Source organism: Stegostoma tigrinum, chromosome 25 (genome assembly GCF_030684315.1).
Source record: "Stegostoma tigrinum isolate sSteTig4 chromosome 25, sSteTig4.hap1, whole genome shotgun sequence".
NCBI classification, from domain to species: Eukaryota; Metazoa; Chordata; class Chondrichthyes; order Orectolobiformes; family Stegostomatidae; genus Stegostoma; species Stegostoma tigrinum.
Window position 1 is genome coordinate 30,118,414 of NC_081378.1, and position 12,433 is coordinate 30,130,846.

General features: G+C 40.5%; 1 protein-coding gene across 1 annotated transcript in view; it reads left to right on the forward strand.

The window, feature by feature from the left end:
* LOC132210978 (uncharacterized) overlaps window positions 1–12,433 on the forward strand; it is a 94,644-nt gene that overhangs the window by 52,677 nt on the left and 29,534 nt on the right. The window lies entirely within an intron of this gene.

The following is a 12,433-nucleotide window of genomic DNA, read 5'->3' on the forward strand; positions in this document are numbered from 1 at the left end:
TGCATTGAGAAAATATATTTTATATATTGATGTGGTTGAGATTCAGGTTAGTTGAAAATAACAGTCTGAGTAATTTCATTTCACAATTCCATATTAAATAAACTAATGTCACAAGGTCCATGGTCAAGCCCCTCCTGCGTCAGATGTATACAATAATATATCTGAAAAAATGGATTTAAGAATAACAAACCCCTTTAGCTAGATAGTATTCAGACATATTATGACGCATATCTAGAGCATATAGGACTTGAACACAAGCCCTCTGGCCTGCACGTATACACCACAAGAGCCTTGATCATGTGCTAGCTTTACTGATACCACCCGAGATAAAACTGATGCCAATAATTTATACACAAAAAAGTCAAAAATAAGATGCTTGTCTCTCTGCCTTAATTAATCAGATCATAGGTCATCCCCTCACTTGCTATTCAGCTGTTGACACTTTACTCACACAGTTTGACACTTCTGATCACCTGCAAAGATTTGTTATTTAGCCGTTAAAACTCCACTCACACATTCCATACTTACCTTTTGACACTTTTAATTACCTGGAATTATCTTGCGATTACCTTTCTGCATATAAATCATGTGCCTGTGTCAATTTCACCTGAAGAAGAAACAACGCTCTGAAAGCTTGTGATTTCAAAAAAATGTGTTGGACTATAACCTGGTGTCTGGTAACTTCTGACTTTAAAAATATTTAGGAATAACTCTGAAGAATCTTGTCCAGAATTTTTTTTGTTTGAAAACTATGGATATAATCCATTCAACCATTTCTTGTCTTCAACTTTGTTTAGTTTATTCAATAAATTACTTTTAATTATTTTAGATATATTTTTCTCATTACTTATCTTATCATTGTATGCCATATATAACTGTTTTAGCTTTCTGGTAACTACTGAAGTGAAATAATGGGCCAGATTTCCTGAGGAGTGACAATCACGTTCAGATGACCACTCCACTTGGTTTGTACGTTGAAGAAGAACTCCACATTACTGACAGATTGCCAGTAAATAGGGCTCCAGGAGGGTACGAGGTAGGTAGCCAGGGTGTAAGTTGGGTAAAGTGACCAGTAAGTAGGTTGTCAGGAGGCCAGGTGATAGAGTTCCAGGTTGCAAGGTGAGAAGGGAGCCAAGTAAGTGATGGAGTTGGGTGGGAGGGGATGTTGTGGCTGGCAGGGTGAACTTGTTCCTGCATGGAGATGGAGTATCAGGTCTTTGGGGGAAGAGTGTGTTGTTAGGTGCCAGGGGAAAAGGACCGGATTACTGGAGAAAGGGGGTTACGGGTCCCAGCGGACCGAGGGGACTGCTGGGTCCCAATGGTAGAGAGGATGTGACTGTTTTGGTGATGGGAGCAGCAGGGTGTCAGGTCTGGTGGCTGAGAGGGGATACTTAGTCTCAGGAAGGCAAAGGCTGTCAGGGCTCGCGGTGCCAGTGCCTGAAAGGAGAGATAGGATTGTTTGCAAGTCCCAGGTGATGGGAATATCAGGTTGCGTAGGTCCCTGAAACCGTAAGGGGTTGGGGGAGGAGTAATTGGGCAGGATGTTGGAGGTGAGTTTAATAGTTACCTGAGTGTTATACTAGCTTTTTGTCCAACTTTTCCTGAATAACCACATGCATAAGTACAGTGGAAACCAGGTGGTGGGGCATTGCCCATTGGAATCTTCAATTTCCTGGGAGTCTGCTATATCAGGGATTCTGCAAGATCCAGACATATAACTCCCATCTAAGCTACAAAAAACAAAATGGGGAGAAAATTCAGATGTCTGAAGTTCAAAAGAGACTTGGGAGTTCTACTCCAGGATTCTCTCAAGGTAAACTTGCAGGTTGAGTCTGTCGTCAGCAAGGCAAATGCAACATTGGCACTTATTTTCAGGACTTGAATATAAAAGCCGGGTACTACTGAGATTTTATAAGGCTCTGGTCAGGCCACATTTGGAGTACTGTGTGCAGTTTTGGGCCCCATATCTCAGGATGGATGGACTGGACCTGGAGCAGGTTCAGAGGAGGTGCATGAAAATGGTCCCAGGAGCAGAAAGCTTAACATATGAGGAACGTTTGAGGACTCTGGGACTATACTCATTGGAGAGTAGAAGGATGAGGGGGAGCATAATTGAAACTTTCAGAATAGTGAATGGCTTGGACAAAGTGGATGTTGGGAAGATGCTTCCATTGGTAGGAGAGTCGAGGACCCAATGGCACAGCCTTCAGTAAAGGGACCTTTTAGAATGGAGATAGGGAGAAACTTCTTCAGTCTGAGAGTGGTGAATCTATGGAATTCACTGCCACAGAAGGCTGTGGAGACCAGGTTATTGAATACATTTAAGACAAAGATAGATAGGTTCTTGATTATCAAGGGTTACAGGGAGAAAGCAGGAGAATGTGGTTGAGGAGCTTATCAGCCATGATTAGATAGTGGAGCTGACTTGATGGGCCAAATGGCCTCATTTCTGTTCCTCTGTCTTATAGTTTTAAGGTCTTAAAATCTGGCTATCAAAAATCCAAGCCAATATTTAAGATTACTGCAGACAGTTTTTAGTTTGTGGCACATATTGCTGATCCCTTAACAGTCTTATTTCGAAACACAACCTTTCTCTTTGCTGATAGGCTTGTAAAATACTTTACTGATCTTTTGCATGTTCCTTGATAATTTCATTTCAGAGTGGCTTTTGGCCTTGTTATCTCTTTACTTCTCTCCTAATCTCATCATTTTCTCTGTTATCGCACATTATTCTGCCTTGCATGTTCTTAAATTTCTTACCTAGCCAGCAACTGCTCCCTTTAGGGCTGACCCAAGAAGTCCTCTGTGTTTAGTCCACCCTTTTCTTATTTCTGTTGCATTCTATCAAAGTATTCCCCATTATTGTTCTCCATTTACCAATACTGATGCCCACTTTCTTTTCCCAGGAGAAGTAAGGAACTCTTGTGGTTTACTCAACCAACTCACATTCAAAATATATTCTGCTTAAGCTTCTACCTGAACAAGTAGGCTTGAGGCTCACTGATTTTGGCCTAATTTACCACTGGCCAGTGAGATGTGGTTACCAGCTGGGTACCTCCATGTAATTGGGTGGCATCGTGCCTTTGAAGTTTAAGGCACTGCACTGTTAGCAGCAGCCCTCTGATGTATTATTTATCAGAATGGAAGCAATCTGGAGGGGGTGGGGGTGACTGGAAAAGTGCAGAGTGATAGGGAAAATACTTTAACGGTTATTCAATCACCCCAAAATACCAGCTTATCTTCCTATCAATCCATTTAACCCATTCTCTGACAATGCTTTAAAATAGTATGCATGTTTTTGGCAGTACTTCTTTTGAGTAGAACTTTGAACCGTCATACAAAAACATATCAATAGCCTTGTTTTTACTTTGTAGCTTCTGTGCACTTAGGTAACATTTACAAAAGATGTAAAGATTATCCTGCTTTATCTCACTTCTCAACATCTACGTTTGATCTGTGTATTCTATGTCCAAGTACTAAATTTTTGTGTACAAGTGGGTATCTGATACCATTGAATTCCTTATGCATGTGCTCAGTAGGGCCTTTAAAGGCTCATCTGAAAAGAAACTTTTTTCCATACTGGTGATCATTACAACAAATTTAAAAGAAATGTGACACTCATTTTCCCAAAGTGATGAAAATTCTCCTACAACCAGATAAAGGGATAAATCATTCTACTGTTCTTAGAAATGATGAGTGACAGCTTTTCACTGCTGTTGCTTTGTTTGGTTTTCTGGGACAGTTCTGAAAAATAGTGCAAGGAATTCTAAACAAAATTCTCTTCTTTGCTGACATGGTGCTCTCACACCAGAGAAAAATGTGTTACTAATTTTGGCTGACTTGCAAGATTATGATTTATAGGTCAATGCGAGACTGCTCAGTCACCAACATAGAGACACTTAATGCAAATCAAGTTCTTTATATGTTGAACCAAGACATGCCAATGACGAATAGATTTAAAAATAAAATGTATATGCCAAAAAAGTCTAGATTTGAAAATTGCTGCTTAACTAATACAAAGATTGTGAAGTAGTATTTTTAAATTAGTTACCTAACAAAAAATAATCACACCCTGAACTGTCATGCTTCACCAGTAAAAAATCCTCACAAACAAATGGTACGGTGAAGAAATATTCATTTACCATAAAACATATGCATAGGAAATTCTCAAAGTGGACAAGGTGAGTACAGTTCTCAGTATCACATATAATTAAATTTACTATGAATTACCAAAAGCAAAGAAATTCCAAGTTAAGGATTTAGTTAAAGAAGAAATCATTGAAACAAATAATATGGGTCCAAATTAGTAGTATGCATAAAACGGCAAAAGTTGAAGAATAAATTGTATCAAATAACAAATCTATCAAACTTGTTACTAAAATCTTGCTTGCTCTACATAAAAAGGTAGCAACCTACCTGCACATGGCAGTGAAACTTACCATTGCAATTGTCAATTGAAAGCAAAAGCAGTTTCACAACTGGAAACAGACTAAATGCTGGGATTCTATTCTTCTGACTGTTAATTGGAGGTCAAGCTGTTGAAAGCCTCCCTGCTGTTTAAGGGTGAAATTTCTGGCAAAAAAGTAAACCCACTAGAGTATTAATGGCTGGTTTTATTATCAAAATGACCCTCCAATGTCACAAAATCACCATGTCACTGTAATAATGTTTGAAGGTTCAGATGACATTTTGCAATCTGTTTGGATATAACACTTGAGTAAATAATTAAAATTTGACCAGGATTTGTTCATTTTTCTTGTTTGTCCATTGAAAATGGAAATAAAACAAGACTCATGTACAGGGGGACTTATAAATCAGCAGGTTTGTTTACTTTAGCAATATGTACTGTACATTTGTTAAACATTTTCAGAAATGTTGATTACTTTGTTGCAGGAGCAAAAATATTTTATTAATAAAGCAAAATTAGATTATTTTGAAGAATTCATCATTATGATATTTGTCAACTATTGTGAAACAAGATGAAAAGAAACATGCAATAGATAGATAAAGAGGAAGTAATTGATGGAATATTATTGCATTTTCAGAAGGAATTTAATAAGGTATCATTTTTTAGGCTGATCACAAGTGCCCAAGGATTGGGGGTACTATATATAACATGGGCACAGTGCTGACTAACTGATAGAAAACAGAGTTAGGTTATGTTGGACATTTCACAATGGCAACCTGTAACTTGTCATGTGCCACAGGGATCAGTACTGGGCGCATAATTATTAACAATGTATATTGATAACTTGGTTAGGGATAATGAGTGTATTATAGCCAAGTTTTCAGATGACTCAAATGATAAGTGGAAAGGAAAATTGTCAGGGTGGCATAAGGGGTTTATAGTGGGATACAGACAAGTTAAGCAAGTGGGCAGGAACTAAACAGATGGAATATAATTGACGAAATATGAGGTTATGCATTTTGATAGCAAGAATGGAGCAGCTGAATATTATTTAAATAGAGAAAGACTGCAGAAAGCTACAGAACAGAGGGATTTAGGACTTCTCATCCATTAATTACAAAAACAGCTAGCATTGGTGTTCAGTGGGGAACAGGGAAAGAAAATGAAATATTTGCCTTTATTTCAAAGGGAATGATGTATAAAAGTCAAGGGGTTGTGCCAAAACTATACAAGGTCCCAGTCAGACCATAGCCAGAATGTTGTGATGTTGTGAAAGACTGTGGGCCTCTTACCTAAGGAAAGATGTACTGACACTGGAGGCAGTCTAGAGAATGTCCACTCGGCTGATGCCCAGTATGGAGGGCCTGTCTTAACCAGAGAAGTTAAGTAGTTGGGCTTGTACTCATTGGAATTTAGAAGAATGAGAGGGGATCTTATTGGAACATGCAATATTATTAGGACATGATTGGATGGATGCAGAAAAGTTGTTTCCCTTTATGAAAAAGTCTAGGAACAGAGGGCTCAATCTCTGATTCAAGGTGTCACACATTTAGGTCAAATAAAAGGAGGAATTTCTTCTCTGAGTGTAGCAAATCTGTGGAATTCTTAAACATAGAGAGCTGTCAAGGTTGGTTTGTTAATTATATTCAAAGCTGAGACAAAAAGATTTTTAATCAGTAAGGGAATCAAAGGTTATGGGGAAAGGCAGGAGAGTGGAGTTGAGAATTACCAGAGTAGCCATGCCCTCATCGAGTGATGGAGCAGACTTGATGGGCCGAGTGGCCCACTTTTCTCCTACGTCTTACGGTTTTACAGATCAAATCTCCAGAATTTCGACTCATAACCTGCCATGCCAAAGGATACCTACTTTTGCTTGGAATGGGTTAGTAGGGAGTAAATGTGTAGCTGTTTTTGAACGAGTCATCAAGAAGATCCTCATGCTGCCAAGGCCAGCATATGTTGCTTATTGCTAATTGCTCTTGAAGATAATAATAAGCTGCCTTCTTGAATTGCTACTGTTCATCTAGTGATTGGTGCACCCATAATGCTGCTAAGTACGGAGTTCCAGAATTTTGATCCAATAACAATGAAGGAACAGAGATTTAGTTCTAAGTCAGGAAGATGTGTGGCTTGGAGGGCAACATACAGATGTTGGTGTTCCGTGTGTCTGCTATCTTTGTCCTTCTAAGTGGTAGGGGTCTCTAGTCTGGAAGATATTGTCAAACGAACCTCAGGAAGTCGCTGCAATGTATCTTATAAGGCTTGCACTCATGCAGAAAAAGAATAATTAGTGCCTGAGGGAAGCTTTTAAGAGGCTCACTGAGTGAAAAACTAAGTTTGTGCTAAGTGAAGGTGAAGGAATTAATTTGGATCAAATTGAAATCCAGCACTCAGACACAACAATCAGTCTGAATCTGCAAGACCAGGTATCTAAGTGAGAATTAATTCCAGTTAATTTAGCATGGTTTCTAAACTTCTATAATAATTTGATTCAAAGTAATGATAAAATCAAGATCCAGGCTAGGGACATGCATAGTTGTAGGATGAAATATATTCTGGATCTACAAACTGCAATTTAGTGTCTGCCATTTAGTATCTCAGTTTCAACTGCAGCATAGGCAACATTAAGCCGCCTAATGTCTCAGTTCTGCAGGAGCAGCTCAAGCTCAGGTCATCAGGTTAATGCCCGAGAGTATGCAAGCCCACCTTGGTGCATTGCAGATTCAGTCTGTTCCATCGTTATGGTGTCACCAGTACTCAAAGGGATATGCAGACTCCTACAACAGACCAGTTATTTGTTCTTCCTTTGCCAGCCTGCTTGCCATCCTACATGGCTGTCATGCCAAAGTCATGTAGTCCGAAGCCACTGTTCAAAATCATAACACAAGGCCATCTGCACTCAGCCCCACTGTAAGTTGGCAATTTTCTATCAGCCATGCCTAGCCACTGGGATAGCAACGGGTAGGACTACATGCTTCAGGCAACGTGCAAGGAAAACTGGCACTAACAGCTGAACCTTTTTTGAAGGAGGCAATCAACAGGAATTGGGTCTGTCTTTGCATCAGAGACCTGCCGCTGGTGGGAATCTGACTGAAGTTCAGATTCTGCAGCGATGAGTGCCTTAACTGATTGATAAGATTGCTCAGAGATAATGGGAACTGCAGATGCTGGAGAATTCCAAGATAATAAAATGTGAGGCTGGATGAACACAGCAGGCCAAGCAGCATCTCAGGAGCACAAAAGCTGATGTTTCGGGCCTAGACCCTTCATCAGAGAGAGTCTCTCTGATGAAGGGTCTAGGCCCGAAACATCAGCTTTTGTGCTCCTGAGATGCTGCTTGGCCTGCTGTGTTCATCCAGCCTCACATTTTATTATCCTGATAAGATTGCTCTCCTGTTTGAGCCAGTGAGGATAGGAATTGGAGGCAGGTCAGAGGAAGTGTGGGATTAATTTAGGCTCCACAGCAGCCAGCATAGAGGCTGCTGATTGACTGGAAGGAAAGGTTTATGGTTTATGCCACAGTCTTCCACAGCGTCAGATAGCAGGGAGACATGACAGAGACCTAGAAGCCTGCAATCAGGGGGAGGACAATCCCTCCCTTCTGTCAATGCTGACCTGAAGGTAATGTAAGCGATAAGGAAGCAGGGGTGATGTCTTCTTTCTTGGGGGAGAGGGGGTGTGCAATTAGCAGAAGCGCCTCTCTGTGCACTGTCAACTCACATTTCATCGTCTTCCTCCTTGTAGTTACCTCCTTTCCATGCCCCCATCCCCTGAATGTCCTATCTCCTTCCAGGGCCTTATTGTTTTCAAGATTCACACCTATCAGACGTGCCATATTTTATGGAGAATGCAGCTGTCTGCCATAATGACAGACCTTTACAGGGTAGTACTGTACAACACCACCTGATCAGTCCAGCCACAAGACCTTGTGGCCTGTCAGGTATGAATCCAAAGTATTATCCAGTCTCAGTGAAAGGATATCTGTAACTTGTAAGACTCAGTGGTGCTTGGGCCTCTGTGAAATGCTACAGCAGACCACAGCTGACCCTTGAGCATGGTGATCAGTCATGTGAGCCCCACATTGACATACACCTGCAATCATCTGTCCAGCGAGCCATAGTGTCCTATGAGCATGGTTTTCAGTCCTGTTCCAATATTTTCAACTCTGAATGTAAATTGTGTCTTCTTCCTTTGTGACCCTTGTTCTTCACCTTCAGTTTGCTTGTTGTCTGGGTTTCTTCTTTGCCTATGTAGCTAACTGCCCCTTATGTGGAATAACCTCAAATTCAATTTCAACTGTACCAATGCCCACATGATGCCAGAAGATTGATGACTTCTTGTAGTGGCAGCATTCTGCAAGCTGACTCCTCTCTTGACTTCTGAGTGCCTGTTCCACCCTTTTATTACCCCAAGTCCTTTAATCTGGGATCAGCACTTCTACAGCTACCTGCAGAATTTTACCTGGCTTCCCTGGCTCACTCCTGACTTACTCTACTATCTATCTTCAGCTTGCCTGAAGCAGCCAATTCCTAAATCTGCAACATCTGTCAATGTTGAAAGTCTACAGAATGCCAGGCTGTTAGCAATCTTAACTGACCTCAGTAGGAGTACAAAAGTTTTAGCTGTCCAGAACAGAGGGGAATTGCTAACAGACATGATGTTGCACAAATTTTTCAGCTGCCCATCTCTTAAAAAAATGTATGCAAAATTCCAGTAGTGATAGTATGTGTAAGAATAAGTTGCAGAACTGTGGTTGGATATAGAAGTTACTTAAGGTATTTTTATGCTATATCTTAGAACAGGATTTTTGCTGAGAGCATTCTATGATGGTTTATTATCAGGAAATCGAAAAGTGAGGAATTTTGTGATGTTGAGATTAGGCTTTTGGGGGAATGGATTCTGATCAGCCAATAATTAGCCTAAATGAGTGAAAAGGTTTCAGACAATTTTTCATGCCTCTTCCTCCTCTTGAGATCCTTGCCAAAGATCTGTCGGCAAGGTTTTCACCTTTTTAAAAGCAAGGTTGTGGGGGACACGGTGACCGCTGCTAATCTGGAGGCATAGCTCATTGAGTACTGCAGGGGTCCACGGGTGGTCCAGGCAGCGAAACCATTGCTTTAGAACATGATGGTGTGCCCCACGATATTCATGAGAAATCTGCTGTAGTGTAACAGGAGATGAATATGTAATGGATTGGGTTGTAATTTTTAATCCGAGATCAACAGAGAAGAGAGAAACATGCGACCAAGACTTGAAGAGTAGGAGGAGAGAAAAACTGTGTTGATGAACTGTATTCAGTATTATGCATATCATAGTGTAAATGAAGAGTTGAAAACACTACAGAGATTGAGAGAGCTTGACTTGGATGAGGACAAATTAGGTATGCAAGAAATAACCTATTTATTGCAAATGAGTTGGGCTGGCCAGACAGTAGTCATTTCACTGTAGCTGTGAGTTAAGTATGGGAACCTTGTGGAATTCCCATCATAGCACTCACTGAAGGATTTGCTTGGAAAATTAAGTCTTCCTCTGGGCAAAGTTTCCACAAAAATTGAGACTTAGATGGTTTTGATGAAATTAAGGAGAATGTGTACTCAGGAAAAGTTATACTATTAAAAACACACTCCAATTCCTGAGTAACTATTATGCAGAAGACATACCTATATCCTCCCCAGGCTTACAAATCCAGTCCCAGTCTATGATAACTCCCGCCCTGGAAAATGACACCATTTCCTGGAGTGTGTCACTATACCTTTCTCCTGGATCCCAAAATCCCTCTCCACCGAGCCCACCATGAAATCCCCATCCCCACGATGGAATCCCAAAACAGAACCTTCCCCTTGCAACTGCACCCCCACCTCATTGCCAGACCCAATCTCACCCAACGGCATTGCTGCAGGACCCAACCACCCTTTTACCACACCCCGCAACCATTCCAATCTCCCAACTGCTGGACCCACCGTCCTTGCCACCTTATACCCTGGCATCTTACCCACCTGGCAAGCTGCCAGCACACTAACATCATACTTACCTAATGCTGTCAAAGCTAACTACCTTCTGTAAAAAGAGGGCAGGGTTCACCTTCTTCCGACATTTACGTGTGACAAAAGAACTGTCAGAATGGGAGTGTGGCTATGTATTTCTGAGGAAGAATTGATCAGAATCTCTTCTCAGAAATCCAGAACCCCTTGTATGAGATTGACACTCCCCATGGATTTTTTTTTCAATCCAATGGGAAAAAAATTGTATAAATCTGTATAAATACAACTCTTATGCAAAACATCTACTCCTTTTAAATTCCCACCCTTGCTATCCAGCAGACAAAACATAAATATTAAGGATGGATTAGTAAAACCTCAGGGAAATACAATTCTATAGCTTCAGTCTGGGCTATATGATTTAATGACTTAATTTCTTTGGTTTCTTTTAGTCTCTGATATTGAAACAAGGTTGTTTGCTCATCAATGTTCCATCTTTCAGTCACTGAGACTTTATCCTATCAATGTCTCGGAAGGCATTTTTCCCTCTTTTAGCAGGGGATTTTCGGAGAAAGTTGAGTCAAAGCCAGCGAGCTATTACTCGAAACTTTCTAGTGTCCCTAAACAGAAGAAACAGAGGTGCAGAGAGAGTGAGATTCAAATATTTTCTCTTTGCAGAGTAGATGTTTCCTACTACACTGCCTCACACAACTCATGGTCACCTCGCTAAGAATTAGTCAAATGTTGCTGTTAAACAATTGTCCTATTGGTAAGAAATTATTGGCTTAATTCTGTCTGCTTTCACACTCGATATTGCAGCAAAAGTCAGTATTATTTACAACTCAATAGGCAATAGACAATAGGTGCAGGAGCAGGCCATTCGGCCCTTCGAGCCAGCACCACCATTCATTAAGATCATGGTTGATCATCCACAATCAGTATCCCATTCCTGCCTTATCCCCATAACCCTTGATTCCACTATCTTTAAGAGCTCTATCCATCTCTTTCTTGAAAGTATCCAGAGGCTTGTCCTCCACTGCCTTCTTGGGCAGAGCGTTCCATACATTCACCACTCTCTGGGTGAAGAAGTTTTTCCTCAACTCTGATCTAAATAACCTACACCTTATTTTTAATCTATGTCCCCTGGTTCCGGACTCACCCATCAGTGGAAACATACTTCCTGCCTCCAGAGTGTATCAGGTGCTCAAAAGGTACTCCAGTAAGCATGATTTTTGAAATTGCAGCCATCACTTTCAGTAGTGTCTATAATTTAAAGTAGTTTTTTTACCTCCAAAGCTCAGAAATAAAGTAATAAAAAAGATGTGGACTTTATATCTACCACTTTATTAATGCCCTTCCTCTTAACTTTCACAATATTTTGCTTTTGTTTTGCTCTTAATTTTCTATTCTGTCACTCCATTTTGTATTGCTATCTATAGGACTGTCAAATATCTCACTGCTTTTAATCCAAGTGATGACATTTTTCGTTCCAGGCCCTTATATTTTTTATGGGAATATGATTATTTGTACATTCATTGCTAACTTATCTAAAGCCTCTTGCTTGATCTCTTTTCCAACCCTTCAGTGGCCAACAAAAGTTGCAAATCCCACTCCACCCCCAGTTCTTTATCTGTAATCAAACCAGTCAGCTTTCACTGAAGTGCTGGATTGAGATCTTTGATTATTCATGCCACCATTCCTATTTAGTATCTTCTGAATATTGACAAAATAGAAGTGCAGATCTTTCACCTTTGCTGAATCCTGTACCTTGTCTCTGTTGAAGCTACTACTTCGAGCACCTTAAACCTGTAGAAAGAAATATATTGCATGCAAGTATGTTGCACATTTAGATACACTGGTAGCACAATGTAATGTATCGATCCAGAACATAAGAGGTTGATACCTGGATGGTCAGTGCCTGAGAGAACTCACATCAACGTGGTTTTTCAATTGAACCATGCATCTTAGGACCAACAGCATTAGGAATGCAGGGTAACGAGATCAGCTTGAGCTGGCTGCACTTTGTCAAGAATACCTAATTATTAAA